Source organism: Odocoileus virginianus, chromosome 2 (assembly GCF_023699985.2).
Source record: "Odocoileus virginianus isolate 20LAN1187 ecotype Illinois chromosome 2, Ovbor_1.2, whole genome shotgun sequence".
Taxonomy (NCBI): Eukaryota; Metazoa; Chordata; class Mammalia; order Artiodactyla; family Cervidae; genus Odocoileus; species Odocoileus virginianus.
The window spans coordinates 68,317,411-68,332,076 of NC_069675.1; the positions used below are offsets into that span (position 1 = coordinate 68,317,411).

At 39.5% G+C, this 14,666-nt stretch overlaps 1 protein-coding gene across 4 annotated transcripts in view; it reads left to right on the top strand.

Moving 5' to 3' along the window:
* Positions 1-14,666, top strand: part of RBKS (ribokinase) — a 131,083-nt gene that overhangs the window by 14,124 nt on the left and 102,293 nt on the right. The window contains exon 1 of one of the 4 annotated variants that reach the window (XM_020886288.2): positions 10,522-10,611. The exons of the other annotated variants lie outside the window; for them this stretch is intronic. The gene's annotated coding sequence lies outside the window, so the exon portion shown is untranslated. Of the gene's footprint in view, positions 1-10,521; positions 10,612-14,666 lie in introns of those variants that run through there. 4 annotated transcript variants of the gene reach the window in all.

The following is a 14,666-nucleotide window of genomic DNA, read 5'->3' on the forward strand; positions in this document are numbered from 1 at the left end:
TCTTCAGTACAGGTATAACATCATTTTATTGTGCTTCACAGATATGTTTTTCACAAATGGAAATTTTATACCAACCTTGCATGGAGAGAGTCTGTCAATGCCGTTTTTTCAGCAGCATGTGCATACTTAATGTCTCTGTGTCACATTTTCGTAACTCTTACACTATTGTTGTATTTGTTACTGTGATCTGTGATCAGGGATCTTTGCTGTTGATATTGTAATTGTTTTGAGCTGCTGAATCATGTCATATAAGACTTCAAACTTGATAAATGTTTTGTGTGTTCTGACTGCTCCACTGACCGGCCATTCCCCCATCTCTCTCCCTCTCCTCACACCTCCCTGTTTCCTGAGACAACCAACAGTATTGAAATTAGGCCAATTAATAACCCTACAGTGGCCTCCAAATGTTCAAGTGAAAGGGTCGCACACCTCTCTCTCATATTTCATGCTCCAATCAAAAGCTGGAAATGATTAAGCTAAGTGAGGAAGGCATATCTAAAGCAGAGAGAGGTTGAAAGATGGTCCTCTTGTGTCAAAGAGTTACCCAAGTTTTGACTGCCAAGGAAGAGTTCTTGAAGGAAATTAAAAGTTCACTCTTGTAAACACATAAAATAGTAAGAAAGCAAAACAGTCTTATTGCTGATATGGAGAAAATTTTAGTGGTCTGGATGGAAGATCAAACCAATTACAATATTTCCTTAAACCAAAACCTAATCCAGAGCAAGGCCCTAATCTTTTCAATCCTGTGAAGGCTGAGAGAGGTGAGGAAGCTGCAGAAGGAACATTTGAAGCCAACAGAGAGGTTGGTTCATGATATTTAAGGAAAGAAGCCATCTCCATAACATCAAAGTGCAAGGTGAAGCAGCAAGTGCTGATGTAGAGGCTGCAGCAGGTTATCCAGAAGATCTAGCTAAGATCATAAGAAGGTGGCTACACTAAACAGAAGATTGTCAGAGCAGACAAAGGAGCTGCATATTAGAAGATAGATACCATCTAGCACTTGCATAGCTAGAGAGAAGTCAATGCCTGGCTTCAAAGGACAGGCTGACTTTCTTGTTAGGGGCTAATGCATCTGGCCACTCAAAGTTGAAGCCAGTGCTTATGTACCGTTCTGAAAATCCTAGGTCTTTTAAGAATTAGGCTAAATCTACTCTGCCTGTGCTCTGTAAATGGAACAACAAAGCCTGGATATCAGCACATCTGTCTGCAACATTTATTTAAGCTCACTATTGAGACCTACTGCTCAGGGGGAAAAAAAAAGAAAAAATCCTTTCAAAATATTAGTGTTCATTGACAGTGTACCTGGTCACCCAAGAGCTCTGATGAATATGTCCACTGAGGTTAATGTTGTTTACAATGAGATTAATGTTTTGAGATGCCGGCTAACACAGCATCCATTCTGCAGCCTGTGAATCAAGGAGTAATCTCAACTTTTACATCTGATTATTTAAGTAATACATTCCATGAGGCTAAACCTGCCAGAGTGACTCCTCTCATGAATTTGGGCAAAGTTAATTTAAAATCTTCTGGAAAGGATTCACCATTCTAGATGCTGTTAAGAACATTTGTGATTCATAGGAAGAGGTCAAAATATTAATATTAACAGGAGTTTGGAAGAAGTTGATTCCAAACCTAACGAATGACTTTGAGGGTTTAAGACTTCAATGGAGGAAGTAACTGCAGATGTGGTAGAAATAGAAAAAGAACTAGAATTAGAAATGGAGCCTGAAATATGACTGAATTGCTGCAATCTCATGACAGAATTTGAACAGATGAGGAGCTGCTGCTTGTGGATGAGCAAAGAAAGTGGTTTCATGAGATGGAATCTACTCCTGGTAAAGATGCTATGAAGATTGTTTAAACAATAACAAAGGGGTTAGAATATTATATAGACTTAGTTGGTAAAGTAGCAGCAGGGTTTGAAAGGATTGACTCAAAATTTGAGAGAAGTTCTGCTAAGGGTAAAATGCTATCAGACAGCACTGCACACTGTAAAGAGAAATCGTTCATGAAAGGAAGAGTCAATTGATGTGGCAAACTTTATTGTTGTCCTAGTTTAAGAAATTGCCACAGCTATCTCACCCTGATCAGTCAGCAGCCATCAACATCGAGACAGGACACTCTACCAGCTAAAAGCTTATGACTCGCTGAAGGCTCAGATGATGGTTAGCATTTTTTAGCAATGAAGTATTTTTAACTAGGGTAGGTATGTTGTTTTTTTTAGATGTAATGCTCTTGAGACTACAGTATAATATAAAGGTAACTTACATGCACTGGGAAATAAAAATTCATGTGACTCACTTTATTGAAATATTTGTTTTATTGTGCTGGTTGGGATCTGAATCAGAAATATCTCTGAGATATGCTTGTAACTTTTTGTTGTTGTTATAACTTAGTTTTCATCACTTCCTAAATATCACTGGATTTCTTCTTTGATCCATCAACTTAATTCTTTCTGAACTCCAAGGAAAAGAACACCATTATTTGGTTTTCCCACCTTACCGTCTTCGTTCAGCTTGCAAAATTCCAATGTTCTTTAAAAGTACAGCTACCAAAAATTATGTGAGAAATCATAAAAACATGAAATATAAATAATTCCAAGAGACATTGAATACATTTGTACATAATATCTTATATGGGTTTTGGAGTCAGACCAACCTTGGTTTGAATTCTGGCTCTGCCGTCTTTTACTGGGTGAACTTGGGTATGTTTTTTAATCTAATTCTCATACTTCTTATCTGTGAAATGGAGATGAAAATAATAACATTGTCTTGGGGTTATTGTAAGGATTAAGTGACTTAGCAGTCATAAGATGCTTAGTGCACTATTTGTCTTATAAGCACTCAAAGAATGGTATCTGAGGACTTCCCTGGTGGTCCAGTGGCTAAGACTCCATGCTGCCAGTTCAGGGGGCCCAGTTCCATCCCTGGTCAGGGAACAAAGATCCCACATACTGCAATTAAGATCAAAGACCCTGCATGCCACAACTAAGACCTAGCACAGCCAAATAAATAAATATTTTTTTAAAAGAACAAAAAATGGTATCTGGCACTATTGATGTACATATATTTTAACAGCTGTTTATTGGACATTTGGTGTGTATGGGCAAAGTCTTAGGCCAGGGTGATACAGAAGCAGATGGGATACAGTCTATGAGAGATAGCAGGCATAGACTGCTAGAGAGTGGAGGCAGGGCAGCTAACCCACACAGTTACATTCAGACTCCCAGAGGGAGTAGTAACTGAATTGAATTTTAAGGGACACATATAGACTGGCTCCAAAAAGAAGCAGGGGAAAGAAATTTCCAATCATAGGGAATAGGGTATGCAAAGAGATTCAAAATACAAGTTAAATTTTAAGAATGAACATTTATCAGGACTTCTCTGGTGATTCAGTGGTTAAGAATCTGCCCTGCAATGCAGGGGGTGCAGGTTCGATCCCTGGTTAGTTAGGGAGCTAGGCTTCCACATTCCATGAAGCAACTAAGCCTGCACACCGCAACTACTAAGCCCACGTTTCACAACTGGAGAGTCTGTGCAGCACAGCAAAGGTCCTGCAGCCTCATGAACACTTATCTATCATGATACTGTGTGGAGGCCACTGCTCTCCCGTGTAATATCACTTGGTGCCACAGTCAAAGGGAGCAGAGGGCTGCAATGAACTATAAGTCTTTTTGAATACAGAACTTGCTGTTTTCTATGTTCATAAAAATATTAAAAATATCTGTTATAGCTACTGAAGTTCCAGCATTATAGTCAAAATTGAGGAAAAATATCTAAAATATATAAAGAACTCACACAATTCAATAGCATATATATATATACACACACACACACATAACTAAAAAATGGGCAGAAGTTCTGAACAGATATTTTTCCAAAGACCTATAGATGATCCACAGGTACATGAAAAGATGCTCAGTCACTAATAATGATCACTAATTGTGAAGAAAATGCAAATCAAAAGCACAATATATTATCATCTTACACCTGTTAGAGTGGCCATTATCAAAAAGACAAGAAATAAGCATTGGAGAAAAGGGAACCATTGTGCACTGTTGGTGGGAATGTAAATTGGTGCAGCCACTCAGAAAAACAGAATGGAGGTTCCTCAAAAAATTAAAAATAGAACTAACAGCCTAAGGGCCCATTGATGTATGAACAGGTAAAGAAAATGTGGCTATACATATATACAATGGAATTATTATTCAGCCATAAGAAAAAAATTAAAATTTGCAACAATATAAATAGACCTGGATGCCATTATGCTAAGTGAAATAAGTCAGACAAATACCTTTTGATATCACTTATACGTGGGATCTTTAAAAAAAAATTTTCAATTTAAAAACTAAGCTCATAAATACAAAGAATTGACTATTGGTTGACAGAGGTGGGGTTCAGAGGTGAGAAAAATGGGTATGGGCTCAAAAGGAACAAACTTCCCATTATAAAAAAGTTGTAAGGATGTAGTGTAACAGGGTGACTATAGTAAATAATACTATATTGCTAACAGAGTAGTTTTTTTTAAGTTTTCATTTAAAAAAATTGAAAGTTGATGGTCAAAAAAAGTAGTATTGAGTGGTTTAAAGACCATGGCAGTGGATTTCTAAGTCTGGAATTATAATTTAGGCTCATCCACCTAACAGCTGGACTTCCCGGCTGGCACTTGTGGTAAAGAACCCACCTGCCAATGCAGGAGTCATAGGAGACGGTAAAGAATGGTGGCTTAGCAGTAAAGAACCTGCTTTCAATGCAGGAGCCCCAGGACACAGGGGTTCAATCCCTGGGTTGGGAAGATGCCCTGAAAAAGGAAATGGCAACCCACTCCAGTATTCTTGCTCGGAGAATCCCATGGACAGAAGAGCCTGGAGAGCCGCAGTCCATAGATGCACAAAGAGTCAGACATGAATGAAGTGACTTAGCATACACACCAGCAGATGGTAAGAAGTAGCCTACAGATAATTACAATGGTGGTGACAGAAGTCATTTTGAAATTTAAAATGTACTGTAATTAATTGGAAAAATAGGAAATAAAATAGTGATTTTATAGTTATTTGTCACTATCATACTTTGCTTGTCTTCTTCAAAGAATTAAAACATTTTCATCAGGAACTTTGATAAATGCTTTGGCCTCAGTAGTTCTTTCCTCATCCTACATACCTTTCTGCTATCCTGTCTTGTCCAGTCCCCCCTCACTGATCTCTCATATACACATATATGTATTTCTCCTGCCCTCTCCTCTTGCAACTTGTAGTTCAAAAATTAGCTCATTCTGCACCTACCAATCCAAGCTTTTCTTCTTTCTCCAGGACTTTTCTTAGCTGGGAGTAAAGAGGTATGAATGTATGTGTGTGTCTGTGTGTGTGTGCTCAGTCACATTAGTAGTGTCCGACTCTTTGTGACTCTGGACTGTAGCCCACCAGGCTCCTCTGTCCAAGGGGTTCTCCAGGCAACAGTACTGGAGTGGGTTGCCATCCCTTCCTCCAGGGATCTTCCTGACACAAGGATCAAGCCTGCATCTCTTATGTCTCCGGCATTCGCAGGCGGGTTCTTTACCACTAGTGCCACCTGGCAAGCCATATACATGTGTGTGTATATATATATATATATGTATATATATGTATGTACGTATGTATGTATGTGTGTATGTATATATGTATGTATATATATATTCAGAAGGAATAGTTGACATTAGCTGATACTTTAAAGTTTTTAATCTTTGACCTATGTGCCTCTCCTGGTGCTTTCTGTACTCAGTCCTCTACTGGAAGAGGACTCAGTTTACATTGGAAGAACTATCTAAGCAGCTTTTACGGTACAGACTATTCGTTCAAAAATACTTACTTCTGGCCGTATTAGAATAACTAGTACTAGACTTATCTTACACTATCAACCACTAGAAAATGGGACAGAACATATGAAGCAACTGTTTCTGATACTGGATGAACAGGAGTATTATCCAGAAGACTAAGGAAACAAACAGAGTGAGCCCTGGAAGCATGTTACCGACCACGGCACAAAGAGAAGGAGTTCAAGGAAAGCATGGTAGCATTTTCTCATGAGCTGAGAAAACCGAGTTTATAATTTAGGAAGACTACAGTGGCTAGAATTTATGGCAACACATACTGGGAAGGAGGAAACTAACCAGAGAAAGGTCCAGAAATCTGCATAGGAGTCCCTTTGATTCTATTACTAAATCCTCAATGGACATACATAGAAACTCCACAAAACTGGGGGCTGCCTTGGTGGTCCAGTGGCCAAGACACTGTACTCCCAATGCAGGGAGCCCAGGTTTGATCCCCAGTCAGGGAACTAGATCCCACATGTCCCAACTAAAGATGCTGTGTGCCACAACTAAAACCTGGCACATTTAAACATTTAAAGTAAATGTTTAAAAAAAAGGAACGCCACAAAACTGGGCTTCTACTGGAGAGCCCTAAACTGAACATGCCCCAGAGATTATATAGGAATGGGAGGTGTTGAGTTCTGTCCAGCCAGAGACGTTGTTGAGCCCCTGGAGCATTCAGTAGAGACCCAATAAGGACCATTCATTGGACTTAGGAAAAGGGGTAAACTTGTCCTGAAGTAAAGGCTACTCTATACTCGCTGTAACATCTCTTAAAAACAATCCTCAAAGGATCAAACAGACTCACAACTTAGCTGCCTGAAAAAACAAAGTTCAACCCTTTGGAAAAATACAACAAAATTAAGATACTCATTGACATAATAGTTGCAATGTCCATCATTCACTCAAAAGTTACTGTACATGCAAAAGATCAAGAAAATGTTATCAATAACCAAGAAACAAAAGTCAAAACCAACACAGAAACAACAAGGATAATGGAATTAGCAGAAAGGGATTTCAAAAGAGCCCTTATAAATATGCTCAGTGATTTAAAGAGGAACATGAATATAGTGAGGAGAAAAGTGGAAGATGTATAAAGGAAGCAAATGGAGGTTTAAGAAATGAAAGATGTAATATCTGAAATGAAAAATTCACTGGAGGGGTTTATGAACAGATCACTGTGCTCAAAGACAGAATAGAGATTATCTAAACTGAAGCATCTGCATATCTGAGGTTATTTATCTGCATCTCAGATATGCAGATGACACCACCCTTATGGCAGAAAGTGAAGAGGAACTAAAAAGCCTCTTGATGAAAGTGAAAGAGGAGAGTGAAAAAGTTGGCTTAAAGCTCAACATTCAGAAAACTAAGATCGTGGCATCTGGTCCCATCACTTCATGGGAAATACATGGGGAAACAGTGGAAACAGTGGCTGACTTTATTTTTCTGGGCTGCAAAATTACTGCAGATGGTGATTGCAGCCATGAAATTAAAAGACACTTACTCCTTGGAAGGAAAGTTATGACCAACCTAGATAGCATATTGAAAAGCAGAGACACTACTTTGCTAACAAAGGTCCGTCTAGTCAAGGCTATGGTTTTTCCAGTGGTCACATATGGATGTGAGAGTTGGACTGTGAAGAAAGCTGAGCGCGGAAGAATTTATGCTTTTGAACTGTGGTGTTGGAGAAGACTCTTGAGAGTCCCTTGGACTGCAAGGAGATCCAACCAGTCCATCCTAAAGGAGATCAGTCCTGGGTGTTCACTGAAAGGACTGACGTTGAAGCTGAAACTCCAATACTTTGGCCACCTCATGCAGAGTTGACTCACTGGAAAAGACCCTGAAGCTGGGAGGGATTGGGGGCAGGAGGAGAAGGGGACAACAGAGGATGAGATGGCTGGATGGCATCACCAACTCGATGGACATGAGTTTGAGTAAACTCCAGAAGTTGGTGATGGACAGGGAGGCCTGGAGTGCTGCTATTCATGGGGTTGCAAAGAGTCGGACACGACTGAGCGACTGAACTGAACTGAACTGAAACTGAAGCATAGAGGGAAAAAAATGACTGAGCAGAATGCACAAAGCTTCTATGATGTGAGACAAGCAGTGTATCATGTATGTAAATGGAATCTAAGAAGAAAAACAGTGGGAGAGGCACAAAAATATTTGAAGAAATAATGACTGAATTTTTTTCAAATGTTATAAAAAATATAAACACATAGATCTAAGAATTGCAATGAACCCCAAGAAGAATAAACAATATAAACCATAGCAAAGGACACTGTAATCAAATTTCTGCAAACCAATTATAAACAGAAACTCCTAAAAGTATCCAAAGGGAAAAATACACATTACATAACGGGAACAAAAATTGATTGCAGACTTCTTGTGGGAAACAATGCAAACCAGGGGGGGAAAAAACGAAATCTTTCAAGTACTGGAAAAATAAACTGTCAACATAAAATTCTATATCCTTCAAATATGATGGGGAAATAAATACAAAAACAATAGCCAAGAGAATTTCTTACTAGAAACCTGCACTACAGTGAATACTGAAGGAAGTTCTTTAGGGGAAACTAAAATAATAGTGGATGGAAATTCAGATGCACTCAAAGGCATGAAAAGCCCCAGAAGTGGTAAATCTTTGGGTAAGTGCAAAGAGTTCTTTTCTTCATTTCTTAATTTCTTTAAAAGGCAGTTGACAATTTAAATAAAAATAACACAATGTTGTAAGGTTTATATCATGTCAAAATAAAATGTATGCCAATAATAGCACAAAGGTTAAGAAGGGGAAATGGAAGAATACTACTGTAAATTACATATATAAGTAAAGTAGTAACATTGAGAAATAAACCAAGTTAAAGTGCATATTGTAAACCCTAGATCAGTCACTTTTTAAATAATAGAAAAAGAGAGTCAATAACACATCACTGTTACTCCCTCAATCATGTACGACTCTTTGTGACCCCATGGGCTGTAGCTCACCAGGCTCCTCTGTCCATGGAATCCTCCAGGCAAGAATACTGGAGTGGGTTGCCATTTCCTTCTCCAGAGTGTCTTCCCAGCCCAGGGACTGAACTCAGGTCTTCTGTGTCTCCTGCATTGGCACGCAGATTCTTTACCACTGAGCCACCAGGGAAGTATAGTGAAGAAGAAATAGAGTACAATTAATTCAGAAGAAACTAGGGCAAGAGGACAGAAGTGAGTGCTGTAATGTTGGGCAGTGGTGTTGCTATGAAGAAAATTGTTGGGAAGCAGTTCTCCATAAATGTTTTCACGTTGCTGTGCGATCAGGACTTTCTGAGAAAGTCTGTTGGCACTTGGATTAAAGAATGTTTTTGAATGCCAAACAAAGCCTAAAAGTCAGAGACCTCTGGAGATATTTAGACTTTTCCTTGGATACATTTATTTACATTCTAGGGGTTATAAACCTAGAGGCCTACCCCTCCTTTCCCCTAAGAGGATTGGTTTACACTGCAGAGCAAAGGTCAGTAGGTCATGTTCTTCCCCATCCCTCCCTCCCACCCTCCCTCTCTGCCCATCCCACCCTAGAGGGCAGGAGGAGCAGCAGCGGTGGCGGTTGTCCTGCATCAACTCCCAAAATTCATTATTTAAAGGTTTCTCTCATCACCTCACCCCAAGGGGGATTGGTACACAGAGAACTAACACAATTATGAGTAATTAAAAGCCTGGATCTGGTTCACATACGTAGTGCTTCTTATCAGAATGAATGAATGAATACTTCACAAAAATTCAGTTAGGTACAGGTATCTCACCTGTAAGGTGGTCTGGGAAGGCCTCTCCGAGGAGGTAACATTTGAGCAGAGTAGTGAATGAAATGCCATGGAAGACCATAACATGGAAGAAGACCATAACATGCTAAAGCTTTCCTGGCTCTTCCAGTGCCTACCTAGCATGCTTTTTCACACATAAGCAAAATTTAAATAAATAAGGGTCAAGTATATGACACGCTGAAAGGCTGGCCACTTCTGACCTGAATATTGTTTATCTGTTCTATAAATTCAAGAGTAGCTGTATCTTCAGACAAAATGACTGTTTAGCCACAGGCTTGTTTAGCCAGGAAAAGAGTTAGAAATGGAAATCAGTTAAGATGCATTTAAAACCTAATTCGTGTTTCATTTCTTTAAATAAATCTTAAGTGTATGTCTGCAAATGTAAGGTTAGGCTCCACAAAATGAAGTTTTAGTTTTAAGGCTAAGTTCTTTTTACAAGGGTAGAAATAGCTGTCACCAGCTTGGTTTGGGAATTATTCTTATGCTTGTAAATGTGACATACACAAATGCTGAGAAGAATAGATATGGGTGAAAAATACAGGCTGTAGGAATAATAAATGAGCATAATGAATGTTAACTGGGTAAAAACGAATGGTACAATCCCCTGTTACAGGGGTGTACCATGTATCAGAAGCTTGCAGCCTAAAAGAAAAAAGGATGGAATTCAAAAGCCAAAAAGCAACACATCCTTTGACTTTTGGCTGGAGTCAGTATCAGTGTGACCTCTTTGGTCAAAATGCTTCTCATCCCTGTTTCACCAGGTCATTCCTTCCTTCAGTATGAATCATCTGTGAGAATCTTTAACAGGGACGTCATTGTCAAGAAGTTAAAAGCAATTGATAAGTTGTTCTGATAATACCTGTCAGTGAAATAACTCAGAGTACAAAACCCAGGCATTTAAGGAGTTGACAAGTATTATTAAACCTGTTTTGCAAGAGAAGAATCTGGTTCAAAGAGGGAAAAGCTGTCAAAGGTAATGCAGTCTGTAAGGGGCTCAGGCCTGCCTTGTACAACTAAGCTCTAACTGCATGGCCTCTCATGGCCCAGGAGACTGGGGGGCCACCTCTAAACATTTATTGGTTGTTCCTTCTGTCCAACTTTGAAATATCATGACATTTTAAAGCTACAAATTTGTTTTAAATTCAAATATATTTCTTATAACTGGTTTTTTCCTTCATTCAGAAATTTATACCATTTAAAATTTTAAATGGTAGCAACAGGGTATTTCTGCCAGTGTGTGCTCAGTCGTGTCCAGCTGTGACTCTGTGGACTGTAGCCTGCCAGGCTGCTCTGCCCATGGAATTCTCTAGGCAAGAATACTGGAGTGGGTTGCCATTTCCTCCTCCAGAGAATGTTCCCCACCCAGGAATTGAACCCCAGTCTCCTACATTGGCAGGCAGATTATTTACCACTGAGCAACCTGGGATGCCCATATTTCTACCAGTACTACTTCCCTTTTTTTTTCTTTTCCTTTTAGTACTTATTTGAGTACAGTCTTTGACACCCTACTGAGAGGTCATGTTTGAATTGGGAAGAATCATGGTGATGCTTTCATACAGAGGACAGTACTTTGTGCAGGTTCTTTCATGAACCTGACCTTAATTTCATGGCTTTAATAAAAGAAAAAGATAGAAAAACCTAATTCAAAGTAAATTAGGATCTTTAATTCAGAAATTCTTCTGCCCATTTGTAATTAAGTTTCTAGTTGCTCTCCAGTCCACTTTCCACTCTTTAACTCATTCACTTTTTTAAAATAATAAATCAGCAATAAACTGCCTTAATCTGGGTTCAGCAGAAAGCAGATCGATAAGACAAAGGCTTGAGTGCATGTCCTCTATGTTGGACTATAATCCAGGAAGCAAGAGCCAGAGAAAGTGAAGCCAAGAAGCAGAAGCATCTATACCAAGATACTTGATGTATTTTAACAGATTTCTCTGTCCTGCAGGACAGCCCAGAACAGAAACAGAAACCCTGAAATGGTGAGAGGGTCGCCCAAGGCAAGGTTCTGTTAGGTTGCACCTGCAATAAGCCAGCTAGAGACAACTGGTGCTGGGATGCAGGGAGGCCAGATAAATCTGAAATAGTTACAAGTGGCTTCCCTTAAAACACAAAGATATTCTTGGTACATACATTTCTGTGTACTTTTGCTCCCCACTCCCGTCTTTCTCATGGATATCTGTCATTAACGTTTCATTTTCTATACATTTGCATATCATATGAGGATATATACATATTATCTTTTTCCTTTTAAGAAACATAAATCAGGTTATACTAATTCTGTAACATGTTTTTTTCACTCCTCTGTTATTTGCATCATGGTTAGATTTTATCTTGTCAGCAAGCTGATTTTGCCCTGTAGGAAGTTCATTGGAAAACATTGATTTAACATTTGTTGAATTAATGTCTGAATATAAGAATGATAGTTACAGTTCTTGCTTATATTAATAGAAAAGGAATGCTGCCAATATTGGGAATGCAATGGACAAGGTCTTGTAAAACATGAAATTGTTATTGCCAGACAATTGAACAGCCATCCCAGCCTCCTCTTCCCCGTTCATCAACACCTCCACATCTTCAAATAAGAAGAAACAAAGGATGCCATACAAGGGAGACATGGAAAAGAGATGTAGAGGAGGAAATACTCACTTCCCTCTACCTTTCTCAGTTCTTGACTAAGACCCCTGTAATGAAAGACAGACTAGCCAGAGGAAAACAGAAATTCAGTAACGTGTATCCCTCAGTTATACATGGGAGATATCCAGGGGAAGAAATGAATCTACAAGGTGATTTAGAATTTGGGATTAAATAACATCTTAATAGGGAAGGGAGAGGGGAGTGGTAGGTCTCTTCATTGTTTTTAGTCTCTACATCATGTCTGACTCTTTTGCGACCCCATGGACTGTAGCCCACCAGGCTCCTCTGTCCATGGAATTTTCCAGGCAAGAATGCTGAAGTGGGTTGCCATTTCCTCCTCCAGGGGATCTTCATAGACCAGGGATCAAACCCATGTCTCCTGCATTGACAGGTGTATTCTTTACCACTGAGTCACCTGGGAAGCCTGGTAGAACCCTTAGTGGAGAGTAAATGATTTTTAGGACAGACCGATGGCAGTCCTGGGTATTCACTGGAGAGACTGATGTCGAAGCTGAAACTCCAATACTTTGGCCACCTGATGCGAAGATATAACTCATCTGAAAAGACCCTGATGCTGGGAAAGATTGAAGGCAGGAGGAGAAGGGGATGACAGAGGATGAGATGGCTGGATGGCATCACCGACTCAGTGGACATGGGTTTGGGTGGACTCTGGGAGTTGGTGATGGACAGGGAGGCCTGGCGTACTGCGGTTCATGGGGTCACAAAGATTCGGACACAACTGAGCGACTGAACTGAAATGAACCGATGGTCCTTAGAAAAATAGATGGGAGGTGTGATAGTCTGTGAGAAAGGCTGTCTAGGCATGGTATTGACTTCTCTTCTCCTTTCCTGTGACAAGAGTCCATCCCGTCTGGTTGATCAAACTCCAGGAAGGGGATTGATGGCAGCTGAGTTCCTATAGGCAGATAAGGGAGTTCAGAGCAAACCTCTCCCTGCATCTGCTGGTTTTCAAGTGCCCACAACTCCAGATAATATGCCAAAGCAGCACATTTTGCAGTGGCATGTCCTCAACTCCTACAGTTGTATTTTGGGGTGGCATATTATGCTGCCCTTCAGAGACAAGAGGAGACTCTTACAAAGGTTCATCCAGTTAGCAAATGGGGATAAGATGGTACAGACATTGGTCCCTGTCCTCGTGCTGGAAAAGGCGACAACTGAGGGGAAAAAAAGATAAGAGTAGAACAGAGATGCAGACAGAAAAGAAAAATAGTAGCATTCCAAAGGAGTGAGAAATTTAAGTGATGGCTAAATCAGTACAGTGCTTGTGTTAGTATAAGTTGTTTAGAAATAAGTTTAAATCTCAGCCATCTGCTCCCACGTCAAACACATACACGCTGTACCCTTGACTTCACTCCTCCCCCACAAACACGTACATCCCAATAATAATCTGGTGATATGTTTTGCATGATTTCCCACAGTTGATAATAAAAAATACACTTAATTCAAACCAGTGAATTGTGACCCAGATCTAAGTATAAATATAGTGGAAGTCATAAGTTTCTTTAGTGACTGTCTTACTAATTAAGTTATTTTGGCCTGTTTTTAGCCACATTGGATACTTTTTTCTTCTTAAGGTTGTTATGAATGTTGTTTGTAGCAGCATCAATAAGCCAAGAATTCACACAGTTACTCAATCACACAGATTACTCATCATTGCCTGTTCATAACAGAATCCTAAAGTGCTTAAGATTTCTGATGCAAATCAAACTCTCATCATCACTTGTCATTGCTAAATTAAATGACAGGATAATAACATTACATTAAGAGCATTTTTCTCTTGATTGAGTACCTTTTTCAGAAGTGAACCTTGTAGATGTATATTTTTTCCATTGGTACTATAAATGCATTTAGAGTCCAAGATAAAAATAGAATTGAAAAGGGGAGGAGTAGAGTGGGATGTTTTCAAATTATTGATGAGTCTCTTTTGAATCTCAAATAACCATATTTGACAGGGGATTGCTAGGGAACCAAGCAATGTTTTAGCCCAATTTATTGAGACTTTTATAACTTCATGAGGGAGGTTCACAGGTCAAACTTGGTTTTTATTGACATGATCATGTGTTCCTGGCATCAGTCATATGTCATCCCATTGCAAATAGGCTGTTAGGGACCTGTAGGAACTGTACTGTTCTGTTACTCTAACACAGTAAGATACTGTCTTCTGTTAGATTGCAGCCTATGTGGGAAATGAATATAAATTTCTAACCTGCTAAAGCAGAGTAGGTTCTCAGTTGACTTATTGTGGACTTATCTGTTGGCCTTTCTTTCTTGTCTAAACCTAGTTAATGCCTGCTCTCTCTCCACTGGCTCCAGGCCCTAGTAGTAAAGGATCCACCTGCTAATGTAGGAGACCCAGGTTCAATCCCTGGGTTG